At 40.2% G+C, this 16939-nt stretch overlaps 1 protein-coding gene across 3 annotated transcripts in view; it reads left to right on the top strand.

Annotated features, from left to right (window-relative positions):
- Positions 1 to 16939, top strand: part of ADD3 (adducin 3) — a 92020-nt gene that overhangs the window by 43679 nt on the left and 31402 nt on the right. The window contains exon 3 of one of the 3 annotated variants that reach the window (XM_063163227.1): positions 8172 to 8329. The exons of the other annotated variants lie outside the window; for them this stretch is intronic. The gene's annotated coding sequence lies outside the window, so the exon portion shown is untranslated. The remainder of the gene's footprint in view (positions 1 to 8171; positions 8330 to 16939) is intronic. 3 annotated transcript variants of the gene reach the window in all.

Raw genomic sequence — 16939 nt, 5'->3', positions numbered from 1 at the left:
TCTCTGCAATATCAGTGCCTGCTTGTGGATTGTGTGCCTCTGTTGGAACTGCTCTAAGTCTATGGCACAGCCAATGAAGTCCAGATAATTACTCACTTCATGCCAGAGAGAGCTTAGTTAGACAGTGAATTCAAGTGCTATGTAATTATCTGAAGTTAGGCAGAAAGAATTGCACTCTAGGACCTAATGGTTTCACAAATACACATGCTGAACATGAAGATGTTAAATTTCAGTGCTCAGTAGATAATATAGATGATAAATGAAAACTGTTACTTTAGGCCTTAGGAATTTTTCTTTCGAACTGGGAACTTTTAGACATTGAGCAACTTTGTTCCTGATTCACATCTCGGAGAGAGAACTTAAGTCATCCCAAGTGACTCACAAATTATTTAACTGTGAAGTATGAACTTCTCTTGCAAGTTCAGATGATGCTATTTATCCTTGACTATTATGTGATGTAAGCATTTCTAGGCACAATCAAACAACTTCCACATTTCAATAATTATTCCAGCAAATGTGATATGTGTTCATATTCAGCCTCAGTAAAATAATTTGCATGTATTACAGCTGGACATGAAAATTAGGGACTTTCTAAACCCCTTTTACATTCTTTTGGTGTGAAATATTTTGCTGTGTATCAATTCTGAGAGGTGTGCACACCTAAACCTCACTACTACTCATCTGTAAGTCTGGTTTGGGATATAAGTGGTATGTGGGCTTGGAACCCTCTCTGCATCTGAATTTTAGCCTTGGTGACTAAAATTTATCTCCAGCTTGAAGCATCATGCCTAAATTTAAATGGTAAATCCTTACAAGCCAAAGAATTGTGGTTTATTTCTGGGACAGATATTTCATGCTTTTAAAGAGTACATAGATCTTGGATAGGTTTGCTTCTCAAGAGAGAATTTTGCTCTGAAGTAGGGAACAGAAGAGACTAGTCAGTGAAGAGTTTTGTTTAGTTAGCCAGTTGGCATATGTGCACTTGCAAGATTCACTTGAATGATTTCTATTTGTAGTGCTCAGCTGAGATCTACTGATGCAGTGAAACTTACTGTTATCACTTTCAGCATCTATCAGTATTTTCACAGCCTTCTATCAAAATATTGCTGAAAACTGAGCCTGAGAAATAAATTTGAAATCAATAACTAACACCCATTCTAGTTACTGTGGCTGGGGGAGGAGGAATTTTTAAGCTACATAATTTTTAAGGCATCTGCAGCTCTATCACCATTCCTTTCTTTACTGAGATATCTTCCATTTTGAGGTAAGTTTAAAAAACCCTTTAATCCTTCTGGGATTTTTAAAGACTTCCCCATATTCTGCTGTTTAAAAATACATTTGTCTTGTATTGTCCAATATTTAGAATAAGTAGGATATTAAGAAATAAAATTATTTGCATTGCTGAACTTCATGTGAAAAGAACTAATGGTCTTGGGAAGGTGGCCTACGTACCTTGGAGGTCTTGGCATTGCTTAGTGTGATGTGATTGACTGATCACCTCCAGAAACTTTCTGTGCATCTTCCTAAACCTAAGCCAGGTTTGCTGTGGCAGACAATAAACAACATAGGAAATCATCCCCCCATGGATTTGCCCAATGTTGAGTAGCTAAAAATGAAATTATGGGAAGAATGATGAGTGCTGTTCTTGCTTTCCAGCAGCAGTGGAAATGTTCATGCAGCAATATAGTGAGATTCCATGAAGTCTAAATTGTGCTATGCTTCTGATTTAAAAATGTACTGCTTCTGTTTAGCCTTTATTGAGTCATTGGTTCCAAGAGAGAAAAAAGGGATGGTATTTTAAGCTGTTTGTACAAATTTATATCTTCCAGTCAACCACAGAGTTTGGATTTACTTTCCTTGAGAAGCTGTAAATTACTGAAAGTTCTCTGCTTTTCTATTTTCCAAATTTTAACACTGCATGCTTGTATCATGGTTTTGGAGATTATACCAAGCTTCCAGAAGCATTGCTCTAAACTTTAGAGATCCTTTCTTGAAAAGGTAATGTTTAAATATTTCATCAATCTTGTTAGCTAGAAGGATATTTTTCTACCATTTGTTTTATCACTGTATGAACATTTCACAGTTTTATTTCTGCTGAATGTTTTTCTTTCCACACATTGGGGCACAAGCGTGTAGTTTTAGCAGACTCAGTTTATTCAGCAAAAGACACAAGCTGGTATTTCACTGCTTTTTTGTGAAGGGAATAGCCCTGTGATAGTTACTTACCATAGGCACTGGTCTTGAAAATGGTCAAGTGAAAATACTTTCCTATTAGTGTCATTCTTTTGAATACCTGTAGAGTTTTGAGAGGATAGATTGCTCCATCCTATGACTTGCTGCTACCAAAAATCAAAGGAGCCATTTTTTACTGGTGGTGTTGAAGCTGAAGAAAAAATGCCAGTAATACATATTAGAAGTGTTTTGCTGTCTGTGGCTTTATGCAGCGAAAAGGAATCAATTTGTAATTTTTATATGAGGACTCGCTTAGATTAATGGAGGAAAAAAATACATGTTGTTTTGAGTTTTTAAATTATTAAAAGTATTAGAGGAAAAAAAGAGCTGTTCATGTAAATTAGTGAGTTTGAGTGGGCAGAAATTTCCAGGGCTCTAACAGGGTGAAGTTTGTTGATGGTACCAATAGCATCCCCTTTTTATATACTCTGTGCCTTTCCTGAAATCCCAAGGGTGGCATGAGGAGATTTCATTCACAGGAAAGACTCTAAAGGACTGAATTCTACCTTAAGTTCTGGAGCCTCAGGGCTGCAAGCATTGGTGGGATTACTTACTAATAAGTCTTACTCTAGAATGGATGGAGCCAAGTCTCTATTGCAACTTTGCTGGGAAAGCATGATCCCAAGTGACAGTAACAGCTTTTGTGAAGTGCCCCCAGATGTACCTGTCTGACATCAGCCAGCATAAAAACACCTTGGCAGAGCTGACACAGACGTGCAGGTTTCTGAGCTCATCCCACCTTGTCTCTGCCAGTGATGGTTGTGCCCTGCAGGCTGAGCCTGGCTTTGCTGGCCTCCCTCTGCCCCAGATAACTTTATCCCCATAGCACAGATACTCAGTCTGGATTTCATTTCTTCCCCTGCAGCTCCGCGTGCATTCCTGACGCGTTACCAGCAGCCCACATCTCCGAAAGGGCCGGATCAGCTTTCAGTGGCCCAAGCTCAGAGGGGAAACAGCCCAGTTCCTCCGTGCACAAACAGCTGGGCAGTTGTGGATGGAATTAATTGCTGATATGCACTGGGCTGTGTTTTTCTTCTCTTGTCATTTCCTTTGCAGCTGTGAAAGGCAAGGTTTTAAGGCTTTGAAAACAGAGCAGACCTTTTCAGTGGGAGTAATGTAAGAGTACTGAAATATATGTGTAGATTAGGATTTGCATAAGAAGTAAAATCTCTCCTAAGGTGTAGCAACCAGCATTGTTGACATCAGTATTCAAATTTCAGGTGCACCTTGTGAAATTAATTTCTAACTTTGGATTTCCAGCTTGAGGAAAAAATCTGGCTGAGGAGATTTGGATTCTGAAAGCAGTAATCATTGCTTTCTGAGCATAGGAGTCTGAAGTTGAGCGTTGAAAGCAATCTTTTATGAAAATTGTTGTCTTCCATGCATACTCTTAGAGCTAATTTATAAAATGTACTGATGCTGCTTTAGCCAAATGTGAAAGAGTCAAGTTGCTGAAAGCCATGTTCCAGCCCAGCAATTATGGGAAATTTATCACGGGGTTGGAAAATACATATGTTATCAACAGGGCTGCATGTCTGCCTCGAGGCTTCACCCAGCCCATAACAATCCAAAAACAAACCACCCATCACAAATGAAAAAATGCTGTCAAAAGTAGGTTCTAAGCCCTAATGCTGTCAGAAGCTGCAGCATGCTGGGCTTAGTTGTAAAATCAGTGGAAAAATGTGTGGTACCTGTTGTTGAAGATAATATTTTGTGAGCTTCCAGTATGAAAGTATAACAGATATTTTTCCCCTTGTTTATTAAACTGTTTTAAATGCACTTTTGTTTTATGGAATTGTTACACCTCCCCTGCTAGTAGGCTTATGCTGCCATGCAGTTTACTCAGGGGAAGATCTCTAAGCTCTTTTGCCAAAATAATTACAACTCTTGTAAGTATTTTACTAGTACACAGTATTTGCATACCATATATTTATAGATAGTATCATACCTGGAATGAATTGTTTAAACAAATGCTTGAAAAAGGTTTTGTTGTTTTAAGACCCTGCTCTTAATAACTAAATAAATGAAGTTGTACAAATAGGCTGAAAATGTCCCCATCAGCTTGGGTTGTGTAACTCCTCGTATCTTAAGATGAGTATTTCAAAGGTCCCACTGAAACCAGGGCCATTATTTGTGGTAAATACTGTGCAGAGTGAGGAAGGGTTGACAGACCAAGATCTTTAATAAATAAATAAATAGAAATTGCACAACTCTTGAAAGGAGCCAAACTTTCAGTCTCAGCACCCACATCAGCCAAACTCTTGCAGAGACTGCTGCAGAGAGCTGTGGGATTGTACTTCCAGCAAATACAGAGGAGTGCATCCTTACATCCTAGTTTTTCAGCCTTCCATGCAAGGGATTTCCGCTGTGACCTTGTCTGTCGTGGCTAAGAGCACGCAAGGGGACAGCAACCCAAGTCTGGCTCACATGGTATGCAGGAAGTTCAGCTGTAGTAATTTGATTGTAAATCTGAGCCTGAGAGTCAGTAACTCAAATCATGGCCGTTACTTCAAAGAACGAAGGTTGCCTCCTTGAAGGGCTTTTAGTTTTTATAGCTATACAAAAGTTAACTATTACATAAGTTGTATGTTGTACATATCCATATATATGTTCATATCTTATTGTAAATATGCATGTATCGTAGGCACCCTGTTCCATATCTGTCATGCTAAGTACTTTTTTGGCAGGTAGTAGAAGTTATGGAAACAATTAAAATTCCTGTGCAACACTGGATTACTTATTTGTTTGGAAGAGTGGGTGGTGTTGTAGGGAGGGGAAAAAGGCAGATCTCTGCTTCAAAACCAAAGAGTAAAAGCATTCTGGAGTGGTTTTGCCAGAAGGTCTTTTTGTCAATTTGTGTTTGGACAGAAAGGTCTGAGTATCAAGAATAGAGTTATGGGGTTTGCACTCTGGTGTATGTTGTTAGTAAATATTTAAGGAATTATAGAGCTACAGTTGTTTTTGTGGCCAGTAACCAACTGGTGATCCTTTCAAAGCAATAAACAGTGTATGAGAACAGTGTTCTTAATTACCCCGGCATGTAAGAAGTTGTTAAAGGTTAGAGACTGGTTGTTCTCTGCTCTGCCTTCACTTTAATCTAGTGCCTGTCTGACTGTGAGATTAAGAGTGGCAAAAAGATCCAGCCAGTTTTAAGGAACTCACAGAGGAGCTGGGCAATTTAATTCATCTGACAGTGAGTATCTCGATCCAGACTGTCTGCACTGTGTTTTCCTGTGGGTTACGTGACAGGTTGGTGGCGTGATTTGCTTTGCAAACCTGTAAATGAGTTCATGTTTGTGAATCTTTCAGCTGTGGTTTCTTTCTCCACCCTTTTCTCATGAATAAACTTGAAAAATATTTAGGACAAGATTTCTCTGGACTCGCCAGGTCTGATGGTATCTTTTTCAACTGTGGTCTTTGTATATATGTACTTCTGAAACAATTGGGAGGTGTGGTGCAGTGTGCTTCCTTGGAGGGAGGCACTGTTAGTAGAGATTACTGATCTATGAGAAGAGTCAGCTACAGAAAATGCTGAAACTAACACTGCCTGGGAGGAGTCTGTGGCTTTGGTTTTTAACTCCCTTTGAGTTTTGCCAGTAACTTGGAGCAGGGAAATGTTTGGTCAGCTGTGGTGTAACACTGAAAAGATTCTTGTCCTGACAACTACATTTATCAATATTGTAATAAGTTCAGTGTCTTAAACAACCACCTGACCTACTACATGAAGAAATTGTATGCAGTCAATAAATACTTCAGATGGTTCTGTGCGTGACTGACAAGCCATAGTTGACTAATGAAATACAGGATTTGGCAGTGCTAAAGCTCGAGACATCGTTGAGTGAACTTTGTGTAAGAGTGGGTTCATTCAATAAAAAATAAAAGGAGCATTTAAAGAGCCTTTTCTTCCTGTCATAAAGATGCTTTGTGCTATTGCAGTTGTGTGTTTGACAGAATGGATGGGGATGGATGCTGCAGATAGTTGTCTTGTAATTTGAGTGTCTCCTATTTGACACCAGCATGATTTTTATCTTCAGTGTTGTGACATGACTGGTGAGTTACAGTTTCTCTGTTTGAATGGAGTTTCCTACTGTAGTTAGTATCATGTATCCATAAATCAGTCTGTTAGCATTGGTCATTCTGTATATTATGGGATGGGTTGGGTTTGTTGGTTTTTTGTTTTGTTTTTTTTTTTTAGGAAATGAGATCTGATTTTGCTTCTGCTTAAGCCAAGGAGAACACCAGACTCAGTAGGACTGGCCTCAGAGTTTTGAGTGTTTATAGGCAGCTAAAGTGAGCACAGCCACATGGGGCACAGAGCTGATTGCACTGTGCTGCAGTACCATGGGTCCCTGTACCTTTGAGGTTTTAAGTCTGTGAAATAAAATGAATCACTTATATTTTGGTTTGTGGTTGAGTTTGGTTTGGAGTTGTTTTTTTAATTGCTGTTGGTTTGGAGGTTTTTTATAGGTAGGTAATCTTGATATGTTTGAACATGGCTCTCTAAAACAGCTCATTACTGGTCACAGAGTTACAGCAATTGTAAAGAGATGTAGTTCCCCATCTCTCTTTACTGTATCAAAGTAGTTCAGCTTCTGTGAGTATGTGTGCTAATGAGTTTTTATCATGTGTGTGAGTAGTAGCAGACTAGATATTCTCCCATATTAGTCATTGCAGTGTGATAGATAATAGAGAAGTCTGTTCTCATTTAAAGCTATAGCAGAGTGCACGAGGAAGCCTTCATTAATGTATGCCGCAATTGTATTGGATTTCTTAAATTACATCAGATTCTTTCATTACACCAGAATCAGAGAGATTCTTATGGTAAAGGCATGACCAACTAGTTTTAAGTAGTCTATTAAATTCAGTTTTCTAGTATCCAAAAGCATACATGCACCTTGGTCAAAGAAAAAAAAAACAAGAGCTAAGTACCCAAGTATTTTAAAATATATAAACTGGGGAGAAAGGACGAACAAAAAGCTTCTAACTTTCAGTAGATTAATCATGCTTTCAACATCTGGAATGAAGGTTTTTCTTAAGCATAGTTTTGAGATACACAATATTAATCCCAAAGCTTTGTGAGGGCGAGCAGAGCTTAGCCTAGGAGGCAGATACTAAGTTCTGGCATTAGTTTTTTTGCATTGTTTCCACATTCTGGCACTCCACTCCATTTCCTCGCCTCACTGAGCACTGAAAGGGACATAAATTGACATAACTAGATTTTTGTGACTGGGGCAAGGGAAGCAGCCTGAAAGATAAACTTTAACCTGTCATCCTGTCAACAAATTTGCATTGTTAGAAAAGTAAGAATTTATATACCGTGGAGTCAAGAATAGTATGTAGGGACAATGCATTAAGTCCATATCTGAAGTTAATTTATTTCAGCCTAAAAATAGAATTTAAACATCCCACTGTCTGATTTGATTTTCCATTAAAAAATCTACGTTTCCCTTTTTCTGCCATAAAAAAAGCTTTGAGTACTCTCACTGCCTAAAGCAAGGAAGTCTGAATTATGACAAAAGTTAATGGGAAAGTAATGGAAGGATTTGGCCTGTCCCTGTAGTTTTGGGACTGCTAACTTCTTTTAGCAGTCTATACTGTGTCTTGAGAATGCTGCAGTTCAGTTATGCAACCTTGGGAAGTTTCTCTCCCACTGAATGCACTGTTCCTTTATTAAGGCTAATGGGAGTCATGTGTTTGTGTCAGTGGGAAAGCAGACCCTTAAAATCTTTCTGGTAGATTTGGTGGAAACAGAGCTCACGTTCGTTATTGCAGTTCTGGGCAGTTGGATGTCTCATTAGCGGAATGTTAATGATGTTCAGTGAACTTCATTACTGGACGAGAGGATGTGGTGAAAATATAAAACGAGTGACTTTTCAATCTTACAATTTCCTGTATTGTTGAATTAACTTCTGCCTGTTGTGTCCTTTCTCCCGTCCCAGTACTTACACGTTGTGTACCTGGAGTCTGGTGGATGTGATGCTGGGGGTGCTTCAGCCCTGGTGCCGGGGCTCTCTGCCCTGAGCCCATGCTGTGGCTCCTCTCTCCTGTGAAACTTACAGCAGTGACGCATAGATTGTCAATCCTTCTGCAACCTCAGGTAGGAAGCGGATTATAAATATCCAGCAGTTAGGAGCCAGATTTTAGCCGCGGGACTGTCACTGCAGTATCTTTACTGGGTGCAGGGAGAGCGAACACGGCTTTGCCCAGCCCTGTGGGGAAGGCAATGGCGAGACCCACACCATCCCTTCACTGAGCAGATGTTCCTGCAAACCCCCACTAACAAAAACAAACCCACCAGGTCCCCGCCGAGCCGCAGGATGGGCTGGCCCCATGTGAGGCCGAGCCCTTGGCTGGCAGCGGGAATTCGCTTACCCTCGGAAAACGCGGCCTTTCGTTTTATCTCGCTGAGGCGGCCGCGGGGGAACAATGGGTTATTAGAGCATTGGAACAACACGGGCTTTGAGTGACCCCCGCGGTCCTGTGTTCTGCAGGCGAGGCTAAAAGCAGAGATTGGCTGCCCTCAGAGTTAATTTGGCAGCTGCTGCCTTGGGGCCTGGGCTGGCGGTGGGTGTGAGGTGAGGGTGGCCATGAGGGAGCAGGGAGAACTTCCCCTCAGGGCCCTCTCTGGGAAAGGGAAAGAAGTAAACACAAAAACAGAGAGCTGGCAAAGTTGAAAGTGTTCAGTTTGTTTTCTCTTTCTAGTATAAAATCTGTTTTCCTTCATTCTTCAGCTTTAAGACAAAAGCGTTACATTGCTGGTTTTTGCCGCTGGCAGTAAAAGTAGCTGGAAATGGCTGAATGGCAGGTGAAGAGTCCGGTCACAAGCAGAAGGGTGCTGACCTCCCCAGTTCTACATGGAATGGCACAGTCAGGCTGTCCCATCCCATGCAGGATCCAAAGACTTTGATCTTAGATGTGGCCTTTGGAGGTGTCATCCTCCCTGAGGGTCATCCCCCTGAAGTTGTGCACATCGATGAGCAATTAGGTAGATTATGTCATTGATATCTCAGAAGTTAGATCCCAGGATCACAGAACAGACTGAGTTGGAAGGGACACACAAAAATCAAGTTCAATTCTTAGCCCTGCAAAGAAACATCCCCCAGAATCACACGATGTGCCCAAGAGCATTGTCCAAGCATTTCTTGAACTCTGTCAGACTTGGTGCTCTTACCACTTCCCTGGGGAGCTATTCCAGTGCCCAACCATCCTCTGGCTGAATAAGCTTTTTCTAATGTCTATTTTGTTGTACCAAACATTTGTTTTTTCAGAGTAAGGATGTAAGGCAATGTTTTAGCCTACAGACAAGGTATGTTCCAGGTATGTATGCTGCTGGTCTTGAAGGTGCACTTTTATTAGAAGCACTCATATTTCAATGCTGGTAAAACATGTAGAGCTACAGAGTGGACATGAATTTTTAGAAAATCCAGAAGGCACACAACAGCCAAATGTTTGCCAGTAGCAATACTCCTCCTTTGTAAAGCAGAAACCCGTTTTTTAGTTCCTCAGCTTTCACTTACACACATGCCCCTAACAACAACAAAAAAAGAAACCACCTCTCCTGATGACACTTCACTGTCCTGAGTAGAATTTTCCTGCCTCCAGGGCTGAAAGATGAGCCCCTCCAGTGAGTTATTTGTAGGTCAGCAGGTCTTCCCATGATGAGAAATAACAAGGTGATGAAACTAGTTTTATATTCTGGACTGGTGTACCTATTGCATGCTGAGGTTTTATGTATATTTTTTAAATGTGTTTTTCTCAAAGCACATAATAATGAAGAATTGTGGCATCCCCTTCCTGGGTAGCTGTCTACTCAATATGCAAATGTATTCCCAATGCCCTGCTGGAAGCTTCCCAGTCAGTCCTCACAGAACAGTTCCTGCACTGCATCTGAGAGTCCAGAACCAAAGACTTTGCTGTCAGTATGGTGAAGGCAAAACGGGCTCTCCATGAAGGAGGAAATATTTAATAGCTATGATGTGCACATATTTCTTTTTTTTTTTTTTCTTTTTTTATCACTTGGGGAAAAACAAGCGGTGGCAGCAGCTGTGCCATGTGAGCGAGTGTGTCATGAGCCTGCTGGGCAAGGCATAGTGAAGGGCATTATTCCTCTGGGAGGTTGGCACTGGCCATGGCCCTCCAGAGTTGCCACAAAGGATTTTCTGTTCAACATCTAATGCAACAAGCACATTCGTATGTTTGCAGAGGGTTTCCATGGAAACCGTGTAAACTGTGATGCTGGCAGACAGAGGCAAAGGTTATACTATTGTAGAGGCCCTTTTGTATTCCCTTTAAATGTTTCAGAGCAGCTATATTTCTTAACTGATATTCTGAGCCTGTGCAGCAATTCGTTCAGATTTTTGGTTTGGTCTTTTGTTTTTCCTCCTTCCCCCCCCTTGTATTTTTCATGGTTGTACTGAGGAGGTCAGATGAGATGTAAGAATAACAACAAAAATGTGGGGGTTTTTTGGTTTGGTTTTTTTTTTTTTTTTAAACATGGGGTCACTTGAGTGTCATTATTTGAATTGACTTATCTTTCTGTTAGTGGTAATGATGCAATTGGAAATGGAAGGAGAGGGCACAAAAACAAATTCAACCCCTAGCAGTACATTTCTCATTTTTGTCAAGTGCTTTTATTGCTCAGGTAGAACTAACTTGGGTCATTGCTCACTGGCACCTGGAAAATTTTTAATGCTGGTCTCCTCTCAGAACAATGAACTTAAGCTATTTATAGATAGCAGTTTTAACACTGGCTAGCCTTTAGTATGCTATGAGGGTACATGCTGTTTTTAATTTTAACCTACAGATTTAAATTTCCAGACATACCTATTCCTTTGTTCATATTTCAGAAGTACTCCCACCTTTGGCACAAACAGTACTTCTTAAGAAGAAAGAAAATTATTGACTCTTCTATATCCAGGTTCCCCTTTCATAGTCCATGTTTGCAAAATTATGCTTGTTCACAACTTCAGCTTAATTATCATGGGAGGTTATTTTAAATGACTGGATCTGTGTCTGGGCTCATGCTGCAGGTCAGAGAGAGGTCCAGGTACTGCTTGTTCACGTGCTGCTCTATGAAAGTGAGATCTTACCTGATCTTGCTGTGCATGTATTCATTCCTGCCACTTAACTTTTGAACCTATTGCTTACTTTAAGCCAAATGTGGTACAAAGGTAAAAACATCATTTGCTTGTGCTTTAGAGAAGCTGATATCTGACTAGAGATGTAGGATTTTGATGCTGAGTACCGAAGCACAAGTTGCTCAGTCCATCTGATTATAGGGCACTGACTAAAAGAAAGTCCAGGTTAAATGTAGAGAATTAACTGAACTCAATCACAAGTTTGCAGAATCAAGAGATAATTAAAATTCTCGGTTTTAAAGACTAAAACGTATTTCCTGCAAAAGGGGCAAAAACCTTTCAGGTGTATAAAATATTGCAATCTTAAATAGAAAAGTAACATTAAAGCATTGGGTTTCGGAACTTGTGAAAGTGCTGTCATAATTACACAAGGCAGCACTTACTTTTTGTGGATACAAGAATGAAACAGCCAGCTTGGAGAACTTACTGTTGTGGGAGACAGTTTCTAACAGAGAATGAAAATGGAATGTACTGTTAGCTCAGGATGGCTGCTGATTTACTTTAGGACAGCCAGGCATGCCCACAGCCTGCTGCACCATGCCAGGAGTGGCCAGGAAAGGATAGCTTTGTTTGTTTACTTATTTCTCATGTTTTGCTATTTATATATCAGATGTATAATTATTAAAGGCTTCATATCCAGTGCCTCGTGAATGTGGCATTTAAAAATAACGTCAAAAAAATAAACCATCCATTTTAGTCTTCTAGAAACCACTGATCTCCCAGTCCAGTATCACACAAACCACATGTTAAATATGACATGAAAATGAACACAGGATAGATGCAATGAAAACCTTTCTTCAAGTTTCATCCAGCATAATTGTATAATTGCACTCTCTGAGGGACGGGGGTTGTGTGCCAGGTAGGAGTGTTTCTCATTATGAATTCCACTTTCTTGAGTTTGAAGCCAGAAGTTTCAAGAAAAAGTCTGTTCATATAACACAAAACTTTGCATGCTTTCATCACATCATACTGACTGCTTTTCAGTACAAACTTTGATTAGTTTTGATAATTTATCACAGAGAGAGAACATGTACTGATGAGGTAGGCCAAAATCAAAATTCCTTAGCAATTTGCCAGAGAATTAAAAAGAGCAAAATTATAAACCCACAGCAACCCCCAAATGGTATCTCACATGCTTGTTTCAATGCACACTGGAAGCATCACTCAGTAATTAAAATAAAAATAGAAATCCAGCTATTTCCCTGCCCAAAATGCTGCAATAAATTAGCAAGTTAGAGGAACACATCTTATAGGAAAGAAATAAATTTAAGTACTGCCAAACTCTAAAAGCAGCACCTACTCCTGTTCTTCCAGAAACCTTTGAGATCAAACTTCCAAGACCAGATCAGTCCTGCAGATTCCCTTTTTCCTCTTTGGATTAAGAAATGAGTTCCAAAAAAAAAAGGTGTGGTTGCTCCTCATCCCCACTGTGGTTAAGGCAGAGCTCAGAGCTCTGGCTGCCCTGGGTCAGTGCTGTCCTCCACAGCATTCCAGCACGTCTGTGGGAGCTGTCATGAAGGAGCCCTTGGCAAGCATCTAATCACCTACTATTCAGCACTGTATTAATCAAGTTTTGTGGCATTTTTTGGGCATGTTCTTGCATGGAGATCTTTAATTCTTTGAACAGTATTAGGTTTTCACAGATGTTTATTAAAAAAACTCACAAAGCACCCAAAACAAAAGTGAAAAAAAAACCTGAAAAACCTAGAAAAGATGTCACTTACTTTTATTCATCCAGTAGAAGGACTCTCCATAGCCTCAGACATTTTTTAGTATCATCAATAATTTTCTTATGGTGTAAGGTGAAATGCTGTTTACCTAGGATCATTGCCATTAGTTATTCAAATATTGAGGGAAAAAAAGCATCACCAAAGCTCAGAACATAATGTCATTTTTCTAAAAATCATAATTGACTTTTAAATTTGTTGCTTTTAATTCTTAATATTAGAGTTGAGGAAAGAATTTGCCTCTACATTTCAGGCTCTGAATTCAGCCCATGGGTAAGGTGTCAGATACTTCCACCCAGTATAAACATACACAGGTTTATTTGCAAACAAGCCAATAGCATTTTCAGGCCAGGTTTACTTATGGGCTTTGGAAATTCAAATAAAATTACTCAAGTATTTAGTTAACTAGAAGACAGATCCATCTAATATATTTGTTGGCTTCAGAATATTCTTGAAATTACAAACAACAAAAAAAGCCAGTAGAAGGCAAAATTGGAAGAATTGTTTGGGGAAGGATTTGAGGGATCTTTAGTGCTGCATGTGACTGATCAAAGACTGCACGTGCCTGCAAAATTATAGCAGAGTCTTTGCAACTGGAATTCTGAGCTACTGGTGCTGCAGCTTCTTCAAGTCCCTGGTTAGAGGAGAAAGTAGGAAGCTTTTCTTCATTCTTCACTTGCATGACAATGCTGTAGTACAAAGTGAGTGTCTACTGAAGCAGTCTGGGGTGGATGGTTGCTTGTACCACCTTGGCTGAAGTTCTCTTCTCAGTACATTGGACCATCTCCTCTTTAGACATGAAATATTCATGCTTCGTGCAACTGAGATCAAAGGAGAGGATGGTTTGAGTCTCTAGGACAAGTGTTCAGTGTCAGCTGGTGTTCCATTCTAAGAACAATCACAGATGTGTGCAAGTCCCCATGATTTTGTGTAGCATGCCAGGATGCATCCATGCTCTGTAGTACCAGAGTAGTTAGCTCCTAACAGTAGTTAGCTGTTAGGAGTGTCTTTTATTTTATCCAAGTTTCCAGGGCTTACAAGTGATGATGGAGGAGGAGAATTATGGGATAACAGTGCATAATTGCTTGCTTGTACTGGAAAATAATAGTAACCTAATTATGAAATATTTATGTATTCTGCTTTTGACTTTTAAAATACTGCTCTTACTACTGGGCTTGATGCTGACTCACCCTACCCCTCACTGTTTGTCTTACCAAAGCTTTTGTTAGTAAATCTTCAGCACTTGTTCAGAGATGTGCTGGCTGCTGCTCTGGGCACATCTGCTTCTCTGTTCAGTGCTGTGGTTAAGTCCAAAGTGACCTTCTGCCGTTAGCTGGGCTTGCTTGAAATTCAGGGGAATAGTTTTCTATTCCTGAAGGTGTAGAAGACCTTCGGCTCTCTAAATTCAATTTGCTTTTCTAATACCATGAGCAAAAGGTGGCAGAGACAAGAAGGAGGTCAAATTCAGGCCAAGTCAATTGAGATTGATGTGCATATTTGTATAGGTTAAACTTTGAATGCATGCGAAACTTTCTGCATGTGCTAGTTGGGTAGTTTGTGAGGGGGTTTAATTATTTTTAAGCAAGCTGAAGACAATATTAACCATGTGACTATACACAGAAGAAGGGTTTCTCACTACTGTAAATCCTAGGGATTTCCCTGGGAAGGATAATTAAAGCAACATGCTGTGAACGTAGCTAATAAAGTAGTTGCCTTTTGAACTTTTGAGTAGGTCAGGCAGGTCCTTGTGGCCCTGCTCTGCTCCACACTTTCCCCTGCTCTCCTCCCCAGATTTTTTTTAACCCTCTTGCCTTTGTGTAACCACTGTAGACTCAAGCTTCATGGAGAGATGTGCTTAGCACAATTAGGGAATGGTATTTTCAGAGGTGGGGGACTGAAACATGTGCACTGGGAGGGGCAGGATTGCCTCAAGGCAGCCAGGAAAACATGAAAAATTGTAGCATAAGGTATGTGTAACTTAAGTCCTCTAAAGATGATAATTTTTTAAGTATTAGGGATGCAGCTATAGCCTCCATCAAATTCTGTGTGTTTGTTCACTTTTCCCTTGTTATGTTTTGACAGTCACAAACATTTGTTTATAAATGGACCAAGGAGGGGAAAAAATGTCCCATATGCTAAAGCAAGACTAATTTTGGTAATGGAGAAAAAAGAAAGTCTTGGAGCCTTGAATGGGGTGAGAAAAGACGCTCCCAGCATAATCTGTGAATAGTGATTTACAGTTTTTTGTCCCTTCTGCCATCTCATGGCTGATATAAGCTGTTAGTCCTATTAACAGAGCCTTCCCTCTACAGCTCAATTTGAACTTGCCTTTTTTAAGCGTTTGTTAAAATAAGGGGATATAGTTCTTTCCTCACAACGCCTAAGGTTTTTTCACTTGCTCATGGCCAGTCAGTGGCAATGTGCCTGCTGCACAGTCAGGCCTGGGCTTGGCTGGCATCATTTGTCTCACACTTTCATCAATCCCTAAAATTATTATCTGTAAATTCTAGTTAAAAACCTTAAGACAACCATAACATTACACTAAGCCTCTTGTTCATATGTGAAATCAATATACGTAGTTGTGTTGTTTTATCTAAAATATTTTGAGTTTTTAACTACAGCTATCATAAATCAGCTTTTTGAAATGCCCTTGTTTTCTGTTTAATGTGAGAATGGTATATAAGTCAGTAAAATGTTCAAATTCCTTTTTTGAGAGGCTAGCCAGTTTATTTTGACATGGTCAAGCTGATATTGGTGTATTAATGTGATTAAGTTGTTGCTCTTCATATAAAATTTATGGCAAAGTGATTCAGAGATCCCAAGATGAACTGGGGAGAGTTGTGCAGGGTGTGGTGCATAATATTAATAAAGATACAATTTGTCCTGAAGAGTGTATGATCGAAGACCTGGCACAATTTCATCTTTTCTTCAAGTTTCCAGTTACAGTTGTCCTACTGAGATTAGCTGCTGGCCAGGTTTCCCAGTGCTCTCTTGTGAGTTATGGGGGGCGTTGTGCTGCAATTCTCTATGGTCAGTGCATGGTGGTGGTCTTAAACAGGGTCTACACTGAGCTGTCAGTGGTGCTAAAGGTCAGGATTTGCTGTGAAGAGAGAGGAACTCCAGGGGTTTGGGCTATAAAAAGGTTTAGCTGTGTGCTGCCATACACAAGATTGGTTGTTGGTGTAAATATTTGTAAAATCCAGCAGTTGCCTCGTGTCGATCATCTGGATTGCCCACCGTCACAGCCTCTGACCCTCCAGCGAAACCCAGGAGGCAGCTGCTTTGGCCATGACATTTCTCAGGATAATCAAACTGCCATAAATCACCAAGACTTTTCATGTGCCCTGGGATTGATAAGAGGTTTCCCTGCTCTCCAATGTCACACATTGTACCAGTGATGCAGGACGGCTCCTGCAGGTTGCTGGGAGTAGTCCTTGTTACTCCAAATGGCTCTATCCAGGTTGATGTGAATCAATGGATTTCTAAATAAGTATTTACATAACAGACTTCTTTCTTCTATTTCATAACCTTATGTAGATTTTTATATAAAGCAGAATTGTTTTCCTCTGCATCTGTGCAGGTCAGGGATAGCCCAATAAAAAAGTCACCAGAGGAAGCTGGAGAGTTTGCAAGGGAGGGAGAGGGAGAGGAAGAGTGTTGTGAAATATGGAAAGCTGGGACTGCCATCAGCTTTTCCAGTGAAGTTTTCTTTTCACAGAGAAGTTCTTATTTTATACTGTGGAGGAGCCCATGTTTCATGTTTTCCAGGTGACACAGGGACATTGTTCAGCCATTGTCTCTGTGTGTGGGCTGTGTGAGTGCCTACTTTCACAGCTTAATACG

This window comes from Melospiza melodia, chromosome 9, assembly GCF_035770615.1.
Source record: "Melospiza melodia melodia isolate bMelMel2 chromosome 9, bMelMel2.pri, whole genome shotgun sequence".
Classification (NCBI taxonomy): Eukaryota; Metazoa; Chordata; class Aves; order Passeriformes; family Passerellidae; genus Melospiza; species Melospiza melodia.
This window is presented reverse-complemented; position numbering and strand designations above follow the sequence as displayed.